This window comes from Carassius gibelio, chromosome B2, assembly GCF_023724105.1.
Source record: "Carassius gibelio isolate Cgi1373 ecotype wild population from Czech Republic chromosome B2, carGib1.2-hapl.c, whole genome shotgun sequence".
NCBI lineage: Eukaryota > Metazoa > Chordata > Actinopteri > Cypriniformes > Cyprinidae > Carassius > Carassius gibelio.
The window spans coordinates 22,180,789-22,191,525 of NC_068397.1; positions in this window are offsets into that span (position 1 = coordinate 22,180,789).

The window sequence follows — 10,737 nt, forward strand, 5'->3', positions numbered from 1 at the left end:
CATATGCTTGATCACCACAATACTTTTGTTTTGTCTCTGAATGTTTTAAAGCTATTTGCTGATTTGTAAATAACTGAATGTCATATTATTGAATGTACTTCATGCTTTACAGATATAATCCCCTTTCCTCACCAGCTAGGAAAAAGGAAATGCATATAAATATGATTTTATCACCCCTTTAACATGGTTGCTGTATAAAATGTTATGAATATTTTCAGAAGCATCTTTTAACATCTTCAAATTTTAAGTCTTTGTGTTTAATCCTTTATGTTATCTTTTTAATGTTGTGATTGTGAATGACAATCCATTGTGTTTTTACTGAATAGAGTTCCCTAAAGCAGATATGGAGCTTGAATATGTGTAATGTAGATGCAATACTGTGAACCAGGTTTTTGTACAGTGTTCTTGTGTTTCCTGTCACTGTGGGCTGCAGAGCGCAGTAGTACAGAGCAGAGTCTGATATAGATACAGAGGAGATCTCCAAATCCACATGGTTTTCTTTGTCTTTGGTGACTTTGGCAGTGAATCTGGAATCTATATTAGAGTCCTTAGATTGTTTTGAACTGTCTAAGATGAGCACAATAAACTCAGGAGCTGATCCGGGATACTGGCGGTACCAGTAGAGAGTTAATGCAGATGAATAACTGCAGGATAATTTAACAATTGAACCCTCCTCAGCAAACTCCAAAGTTTTGGTTGGTTTAATTTCATTTCCATATGCTTCATCTGCAAGAGTAGATAAAATCTTTTAAGAACAGTTGTTTAAAATGAATATATATTCAATTTAGATTCTCAGCATTGAATGCAATTTACAACATGAAGATAAACTCTAATTAAATTAACACAATTTTGAGAAGAAATTAGTCATTCTGGCTGCTCAAAGTACTAGGATGCAAAACACTTCAATACTTACATGCAAAGGCAAAAAGCAGAATTACAGAATGCAAAATCATTGTGAGTGTTTCTTATTCTCCCTCTAACAGACTTGAAGTTTTACAAGATCACAGCAGATATCAATGTTTTAAACCCCACCTCCCAGCTTCATTGGTTTGTGACAGTCTAGCAAATTCAACAAGATCATCAAAGATCTATGTGCCAAACTCCTCCTCTTTTATCCTTTTTCATTTTGATGGCAATTCTTTGTTTTTTTTTAATCTATATATCCTGTTAACTGTCACCCCGGCCCCTCGGTGGGCCCCCTACACTTACGTCACTACAGTATATTACAGTTAAATCCTAATCTAATCATGACAAACTATATACTGTATCATTGGAAAGGTCTAAGACTCCTAAATAGATGTTTTACCAATCTTTTTTGTTAAAAATTATGTAGGAAAAGTTACAGATTAATTTATGGTAAAAGTGCACCTCAAAAATCTACATCATAACAGGAGTTCTGACTTTAGAAATCATCAGAAATGATGTATCACTTGAAAATGTAAAATCTCAAAATTCATCCTTTGAAACCAATTTCAATATATATATTTTTTTAATTCAAACATTGCATTGCCATGAAAATGGTTCATCAAAATCATGTTACCAAATGTTTTCAGTCATGAATTATAAAAAATTAGGTTTGGATCATGCACTTTCAAGTCTATGTTCAAAAATGTGAGTGACGGTTAAGAGGATATTCTAAACCCAGCCATTAAATGTGTAGTAACAAGAGATTTTCTCATGCAGGTCAAATCTTTATTATATATTAATACTATATATGATATAAAATTATACGTTATAGTAGTGGTAGAGAAATCATGTAGATTCGCATGTCATATAATTGAGCTCTTGAAGTGACCGTATGATTAAACTATCTTTTTTCACAGTATCGGAATCAATTATAATGAATCAGTCTCTTTATGGATTATGTTATAAATGTGATTCAAAGATGTGTTTGTACTTGATACATTGCACAGGTTCCAGTAGTATTTTTTGTACAGTGTTGTTGTGTTTCCTGTGACTGTGGGCCTCAGAGCACAGTAGTACAGAGCAGAGTCAGACACACGCACATCTTTGATCATCAGTGGAACTGTTTTTGATGTTGTATCCAGTGTCGCAGAAAATCTCTTCTTAAAATCAGGCTCAGTAGTTCCCTCACTAAAAGTTAATTTATTTAGAATGAATGTTGGTGATCTGTTTGGTAGCTGTTGGTACCAGAAGAGGTATGGGTCTGTATCAGTGGTAATATATTTACACCATACAATAACTTGAGCTCCTTCACTCGCAGTCATTTCTTCTGAAGACTGTTCAACTCTGTCCTGTCCCGAAGACCCTGGGGAACAATAGACAGAGAAAACAAATCATTTATATGGATTATTAGGAATGTAAGTATAAACATTTAGTAACCTATATTTATGTAAACCTTTTTGATGTTAAAGAATGGAGAAAAAAAGCTCACCATCATAATGTGTTATTAAGCACATATACATTAAAGCCCATCTAAACATAGTTGACCTGAAATTCACTTAACTCTGCTTTCAAAAACTTTGGGCTCATCTCACAGAGCTCTTGCTTAAATGTTTGTAACATGTCACATGATATACTCATAAATGGAGGGAGCAAGGCTGACCCCTTGTGGATGATGTTAGAACTGGCTAAAAATTATGTTATTTTACAAACACAGACAAATTCTTTGTAAATGATTGATATAGTGTTTTTGAACAAATGCTTGATCACCACTATATTTATTACACTTCTGTATGTTTTAAAGCTATTTACTCATTCATTTTAACAATAACTGATTGAAGTAAGTATAAAGTAACTGAATAAATGCATCTAAAGTACATTGTTATGATTTTACAAGTTAGATCTCTTATAAAATGCTATAAAGACATAAAGAAGCATCTTTTAAGTGTGTCTCCCTTTCTGTTATTAAAGATTTTTATGTTCTGAGTGACAATCCTGATTTTCTTTGTCTTTATTGGCTTTGAAAGTGAATCTGGAATCTATATAAGACTTTTTTTATCCATCTGTGACGAGGATAATGAACTGAGGAGCTAATCCGGAATACTGATGGTACCAGTAGAGAGTTAGTACAGATGAATAACTGCAGGATAATTTAACACTTGAACCCTCATCAGCAAACTGTTTTGTTTCAATTCCATATATTGTATCGACAAAAGTAGACCAAATCTTTCATAAACTTGTGTTTATATTGAGTAAATTAATATTCAGCAGATATTGGAAAGATTCAGCAGATTTGGCTGCTTATGATATGAATATATGCAAATGTAGAGAACAGAATGACAGAATTGAGCATTGTTTGTGTTTCTTATGCTCTTTCTAACAGTCTTGAAGCTTAAGAAGATCACATCAGTTATCAGTGCTTTAACTAGTACTATTGTACTAGGGGCTCAATCAAGCGCAATGTTGGGGGTTCGATTCCCTGGGAATACATGATAAGGTAAAAATTGATAGCCTGAAAGGCGTCTGCTAAATGCGTAAATTTTAAACTCAACTTCTAATTCTGTCTAACTCTGTTATATTTACATTTACATTACATTTACATTTATTTATTTAGCAGACGCTTTTATCCAAAGCGACTTACAGATGAAGACAGTGAAAGCAATCAAAAACAACAAAAAGAGCAATGATATATAAGTGCTATAACAAGTCTCAGTTAGGTTAACACAGTACACGTAGCATGGGATTTTAACTAATATAATAAATAAAAAGAAAACAGATAGAATAAAAAAATAAAAGAATAGAGCAAGCTAGAGGTCTTTTCACATACACACACACATACATATACAATTGCATAATAAATGAAAAGAAAATAGAATACAAAAAGATTAGAAAGGTAGTTAGATTTTTTAAAGAATAGAATTAGAATAGTGAGTGTTAAAGTTAGAGGGTCAAATAAAGATGGAAGAGATGTGTTTTAAGATGATTCTTGAAGATGGCTAAGGACTCAGCTGCTCGGATTGAGTTGGGGAGTTCATTCCACCAGGAGGGAACATTTAATTTAAAAGTCCGTAAAAGTGACTTTGTGCTTCTTTGGGATGGCACAATCAAGCGACGTTCACTTGCAGAACGCAAGCTTCTAGAGGGCACATAAGTCTGAAGTAACGAATTTAGGTAAATGGGTGCAGAGCCAGTGGTAGTTTTGTAGGCAAACATCAATGACTTGAATTTTATGCGAGCAGCTATTGGAAGCCAGTGCAAATTGATAAGCAAAGGTGTGACGTGTATTCTTTTTGGCTCATTAAAAATTTATCTTGCTGCCGCATTCTGAATTAATTGTAAAGGTTTGATAGAATTGGCTGGAAGACCTGCCAAGAGAGCATTGCAACAGTCCAGCTTGGACAGAACAAGAGCTTGAAAAATGAGTTGTGCAGCATGTTCCGAAAGAAAGGGCTTGATCTTCTTGATGTTGAATGAAGCAAATCTGCAGGATCGGACAGTTTTAGCAATGTGGTCTGAGAAAGTCAGCTGCTCATCAATCATAACTCCAAGGCTTCTAGCTGTTTTTGAAGGAGTTATGGCTGATGTGCCTAACTTGATGGTGAAATTGTGATGGAACGATGGGTTTGCTGGAATCACAAGCAGTTCTGTCTTGGCAAGGTTGAGTTGAAGGTGATGGTCCATCATTCAGGAAGAAATGTCAGTTAGACAAGCTGAGATGCTAATAGCTACCGTCGGATCATCAGGATGGAATGAGAGGTAGAGTTGAGTGTCATCAGCATAGCAGTGGTATGAAAAGCCATGCTTCTGAATGACAGAACCTAATGATGCCATGTAGACAGAGAAGAGAAGTGGTCCAAGAACTGAGCCCTGAGGCACCCCAGTAGTTAGATACTGAGACTTGGACACCTCACCTCTCCAAGATACTTTGAAGGACCTATCTGATAGGTAAGACTCAAACCATTGAAGTGTTGTTCCTGAGATGCCTTTCGCCAGTAGCGTTGATAGGAGGATCTGGTGGTTAACCGTGTCAAAAGCAGCGGACAGATCAAGCAGGATAAGTACTGAAGATTTGGATTCTGCTCTTGCCAGTCTTAGAGCTTCAACAACTGAGAGCAAGGCCGTCTCAGTTGAATGTCCACTTCTGAAGCCAGATTGGTTGCTGTCAAGGAGATTGTTGTGTGTGAGAAATGTAGAGACTTGTTTGAACACAGCTCGTTCAAGTTTTTTTGGAATAAAAGGAAGAAGGGAAACTGGTATGTAGTTCTCTAAAAGAGATGGGTTGAGGTTGGGTTTCTTAAGTAGTGGAGTTATACGTGCCTGTCTAAATGATGAGGGAAAAACACCAGTGTGGAGGGAAGTGTTGATGATGTGAGTGAGTGCAGGAGACTTCAGGAGAAATGGCTTGAAGGAGACACTTCTGCCTCCGAGAGTGAAGAGAAGGATGTAAATGAGTGTAAGTTTACTGGTGATATGAGCTTGACTGATTGTGGTGTGGGAAATTGTGCACTAATGTGTTTAATTTTATTAATGAAAAATGTTGCAAAGTCGTCAGCTATTAGAGATGAAGCAGGAGGAGGAGGAGGAGGAGGAGGACAAAGAAGTGAGGAAAATGTTTTAAAAAGCATGCGAGAGTTAGATGAATTGTTAATTTTGTTATGGTAGTATGTCCATTTAGCAGAGGAGACATTAGCAGAGAAAGAAGATAGGAGTGACTGATACACAATAAGATCAGTAGTATTTTTGGACTTGCGCCACACCCTTTCAGAAGCTCTAAGCTTAGAACGGTGTTCGCGTAGAACATCAGATAACCAAGGGGCAGAAGGGGTGTTACGGGCTGGCCTGGAAGATAAAGGGCAAACAGTGTCTAAACAAGATGTAAGAGTGGAGCAGAAAGTATCAGTAGCACTGTTAGCATCCAAAGATGCAAACAGTTTAGGGGAAGGAAGTGAAGATCATATAATAATGTTATATATGTTATAATTTAATGTTATATAAATGTTATATTATGTTAATATAAAGATGTTATATAATATACATTCTCAGAATGCAACAAATAGAATATGATCCAGATTATAATCCAGAAAAAAAAAAAAAAAAATATATATATATATATATATATATATATATATATATATATATATATATATATATATATACATACATACATACATATATATATATATATATATATATATATATATTTGAATTTTGTCACATGTTGCTTACTGACCTGCCTTTTCTATGCCCTGTCTCCCATTTTTATTGTGTCCACCTAAAAATGTTCAGTTTTTACTAAATAGTTACTGTACAATAATTAGAATCGTTAAAATCAATGAGCCAAATAAATTTACTGAACTGAGTTAATGATAAAACACTAAAATTACAGCACATCCAAAGGATTTTGGGTAATATTTCTGGCTGTGATAAATACTTAGATAATTGTAACACAATAAAATGAAAATAAAAATAAATAAACAACACATTTAAAAACAATAAAAACTTAGTAATCTTAAAAATATAATACAATGGCAATGCTATTATCTGAAATTACCTTATGTTGTCTTTAAGTATGAAAATGCTTACATATTTGTGCCATCTGTTGTGTATTGTCTCACCTCTACCTCTTTTTTTAAACCTTACATATTCAAAAAAATACATATATTATCCAACTTTTCACACAGGTGTTTCCACAACTGTAATACAATTTAATGAATTATAGATTGTGGGTTTGATAGGCTTGAGGTTTGTTTCTGATGTAGTCGATTGAAAGCAAGATTCATCTGGGTTACCAATATTTCCATATTAAATACTGAGGTTCTCCATTAAGATACTGTCTGTACCAGTAAAGTGTAACATATCTGCTGCTTGTATCATATGAGCAGCTCAGTGTCACAGAATCTCCTTCTGTACTGAAGACATGTTCTCCCTTGTTTGGCCCAATCTGTTCTGCAGCCATCACACCAGCAAACATTAAAATAAATATTTGCTTATATTTTTAAAACCAAATCAATTAATTTCAGATCTCACATTACAATTAATTATCAAATTTTCTTAGCAATGGCATCAAAAGGTAATTTACCTGATTAAATCATGATTAATGTCATGATTAATATCAGTAGCAAATGTCCATATTTTCTAAGTCAGATCTGTGGATCTGTGGCGTATATTGCCATCTAATGACAAAATAATTTCAACATTAAAAAAAGTTTTAATTTCTTAATTAGTAAGTTTATTTTAATGTATTAATAAAATTAATGAGAAGTCTGATTCAAACATGCAGTGTCTGAGTTGGGAATCTTATTCTCTTCATTGTTTTGTGATTCAGTCTAGAAAATGTAACAAGATCATATACAATAGGATGAATGTGCATCAGTATCATGTGGATTTGCACCGTATCATATAGCTGAGCACTTCCTCTCTTTTTGTGTGAGTGTTGAGTGTGTTTCAGTCACTGTGGGCCTCAGAGCACAGTAGTACACAGCAGAGTCAGACACATGTAGGTTCTTGATCATCAGTGGAAATGATGTAGAGTTCATTGTTGCAGAAAATCTCTTCTTAAAATCCAGCTCAGTGCTGTATTGACTCAGAATTAATGTTGGTGATCTGTTTGGTAGTTGTTTGTACCAGAAAAGGTTTATGTTTGTACCAGTGGTGAAATAATTACACCTTACAATAACTTGATCTCTTTCACTTGCAGTCATTTCTCTTAAGGACTGTTCAACCCTGTCCTGTCCTGAAGAGACTGAAAAAAATACACAGAAAAAGTAAATTATTAGCATTATTAGTAAACTAAGTGTAAATATTGTTTTTCTTTAAGTATGCAGAAACAGAAAAATATACTCACCATCATAATGTGCTATGAAGCACATAGAAATCAAAGCCCATCTAAACATAGTTGATCTATAAGGCAAGAGAACAGAAAAATCACTCCGCTTTCAAAAGCTCTTGTTTAAATGTCTGTATCATGTCACATGATACGGTATACTCATATATGAAGAGCAAGGCTGACTCCTTGTGGATGAAGTTTGTAATTGCTAAACATGAACACAGAATATTTTTGTCACCCTTCCTTTTATATTGTTTTATGTTGTGAATGACAATCTATAATGCTGTTTTCATTGAACAGAGGGGTGTCACCTACAGCATAGCAGATATGGAGGTAGGATATGTGTGATGTAGATGCAAAAGTGTGTATCAGGTTTTTGTACAGTGTTCTTGTGTTTCCTGTCACTGTGGGCTCCAGAGCGCAGTAGTACAGAGCAGAGTCTGATATAGATACAGAGGAGATCTCCAGATCCACATGGTTTTCTTTGTCTTTGGTGACTTTGGCAGTGAATCTGGAATCTACAATAGACTTCTGATCTTGTGTTGATCTGTCTGAGATGAACAAAATAAACTCAGGAGCTGATCCGGGATACTGACGGTACCAGTAGAGAGTTGATGCAGATGAATAACTGCAGGATAATGCAACACTTGAACCCTCCTCAGCAAACTCCAAAGTTTTGGTTGGTTTGATTTCATTTCCATGCGTTGCACCTGCAAAAATAGATCAAATCTTAAAGAATGTGTTTAAACTGCATCTATATTCAATTTAAATGTATCAGTATAGAAAGCAATATACTACACAAAGAACACTTTACACTTAATTTTGAGAAGAGTTCGCAGTTCTGGCTGCTCAGAGTACTGTGATGCAAGACACAAAGCATTTCAGTACTTACATGCAAATGCAGAAATTAGAAGGACAGAATGGAGCATCATTGTGTGTGTTTCTTATTCTCTCTCTAACAGACTTGAAGTTAAAGATCACATCAGGTATCAGTGCTTTAAACCCCTCCTCTACCAGACGACTCTATGAGAAGGAAGATCAGATCTGTTTCATACACCACTAGACCATTTAAATACTATTAATATCCTATAGTACCCTCTTGTGGTAACTTACTACTGTAACTCATATATAATATAAATAATGTAAATCTTCAGAACACAACAAACAGAATATGAACTACACTGTTCCTCATAATTTTGTTGTTATAATACTTCAGATCTCATAAAAGTTAATGACATTCATTTTGCACAGCACTAACTAAATAATTTGATTTTGTTAAATTATATGCATATTACTGGGACAGAATTAAATACAGTAGCATGTGGATTTGCACCGTATCATATAGCTGAGCACTTCCTCTGTTCTTGTCTGAGTGTTGAGTGTGTTTCTGTCACTGTGGGCCTCAGAGCACAGTAGTACACAGCAGAGTCAGACACGTGTAGGTTCTTGATCATCAGTGGAAATGATGTAGAGTTAAATGTTGCAGAAAATCTGTTCTTAAAATCAGGCTCAGTGTTGTATTGACTCAGAATTAATGTTGGTGATCTGTTTGGAAACTGTTTGTACCAGAAAAGATAAGGAGTTCCAGAAGTAGTATAAGTACACATTAAAATAACTTGAGCGCCTTCATTTGCAGGCATTTCTCTTGAAGACTGTTCAACCCTGTCCTGTCCTGAGGACACTGAAAAAAACAAAAACAATATAAGTAATTTACATAAATGATTAGCATTAAATTGAAACATTTAGTAACATGGATGTAAGTAAAGCATTTTCTTTTAAAGTATACCGAAACAGAAACAAAAATTGCTTACCATAATAATGTGCTGTGAAGCACAGACAAATCAAAGCCCATCTAAACATAGTAGATCTATTTGGTAAAAGAACAGAAGATTCACTCAACTCTGCTCTCAAAAAATCTGTGATTATCACACAGAACTCTTCTATAATTAAAGGTATGAATGTCACATGTACCTATAAATGAAGAGAGCAAGTGCTGACCCCTTGTGGAAGAAGGTGGAAATGGCTAAACATTGGCTGCATCCGAAATCACATACTTCCCAACTTTATAGTAGGCAAAAGATAGTGTGTGGCAAATAAATTTTGTCAGAATTCACAGTACTAATAAAAGAGTTTGCAAAATGTACCCTGATGCCCTTCTATTTCTGTCATTTTAATATCCTATGAAGCCATGGGAGTGGTTTTAGTAATGTCAGTGACAGAACACAACTGATGCTGATGTGACAACAAGGTAAACATAGTAGACTGATCGAGCATTTGTTTAAAAATATTCAATCTTTCATTTGTGGCCACCTTTTTGCTATAGATGACACCGCCTCTATAATTTCTTCAACCAAAAAACATGTGGTCATCACAACCCTTAAAAAAATAAACCATGCAATTGTATGGAAATAAAACTGCTTAATCTTCTTTGGCATGATTTCTGAATGCTTGTGACTATAAAATAAATCCCAAAACTGTATTAACAAACAGTAGGTAACTGTCTGAGCTGCAATTGTAATTTGTAAATAATACAAATTATTTACTTTAATATTTTATTAAAGTAATTTTTGGACCCCTACAGTATGGGTGATTTTTTTTTTTTTTTTTTTTTTTTTTTTACTTCCATGATATTTGAGGGAGAGGGACACAACAATACACTTCTGCTTTGGACACCCATTTGGCCAGCAGCGGCCCTGAAGTTAACACATAAGAATAATTTATCATACCACTTCTGCAATATGATTTACCCCATGCCAACAAAAACTCCACTCATATCTACACATATACTAACTACATGTAAGATCTTATGGAGGTTCACAGAAGATTATGAATAGCATTTTATGGTATAGACTTTATGTAAAATTTATATTTATAGAGATAATTATAATAATTACAAATTCTTAAATATATATATATATATATATATATATATATATATATATATATATATATATATATATATATATATATATATATATATATGAGTAGTTTACAGCACTACATTTCCA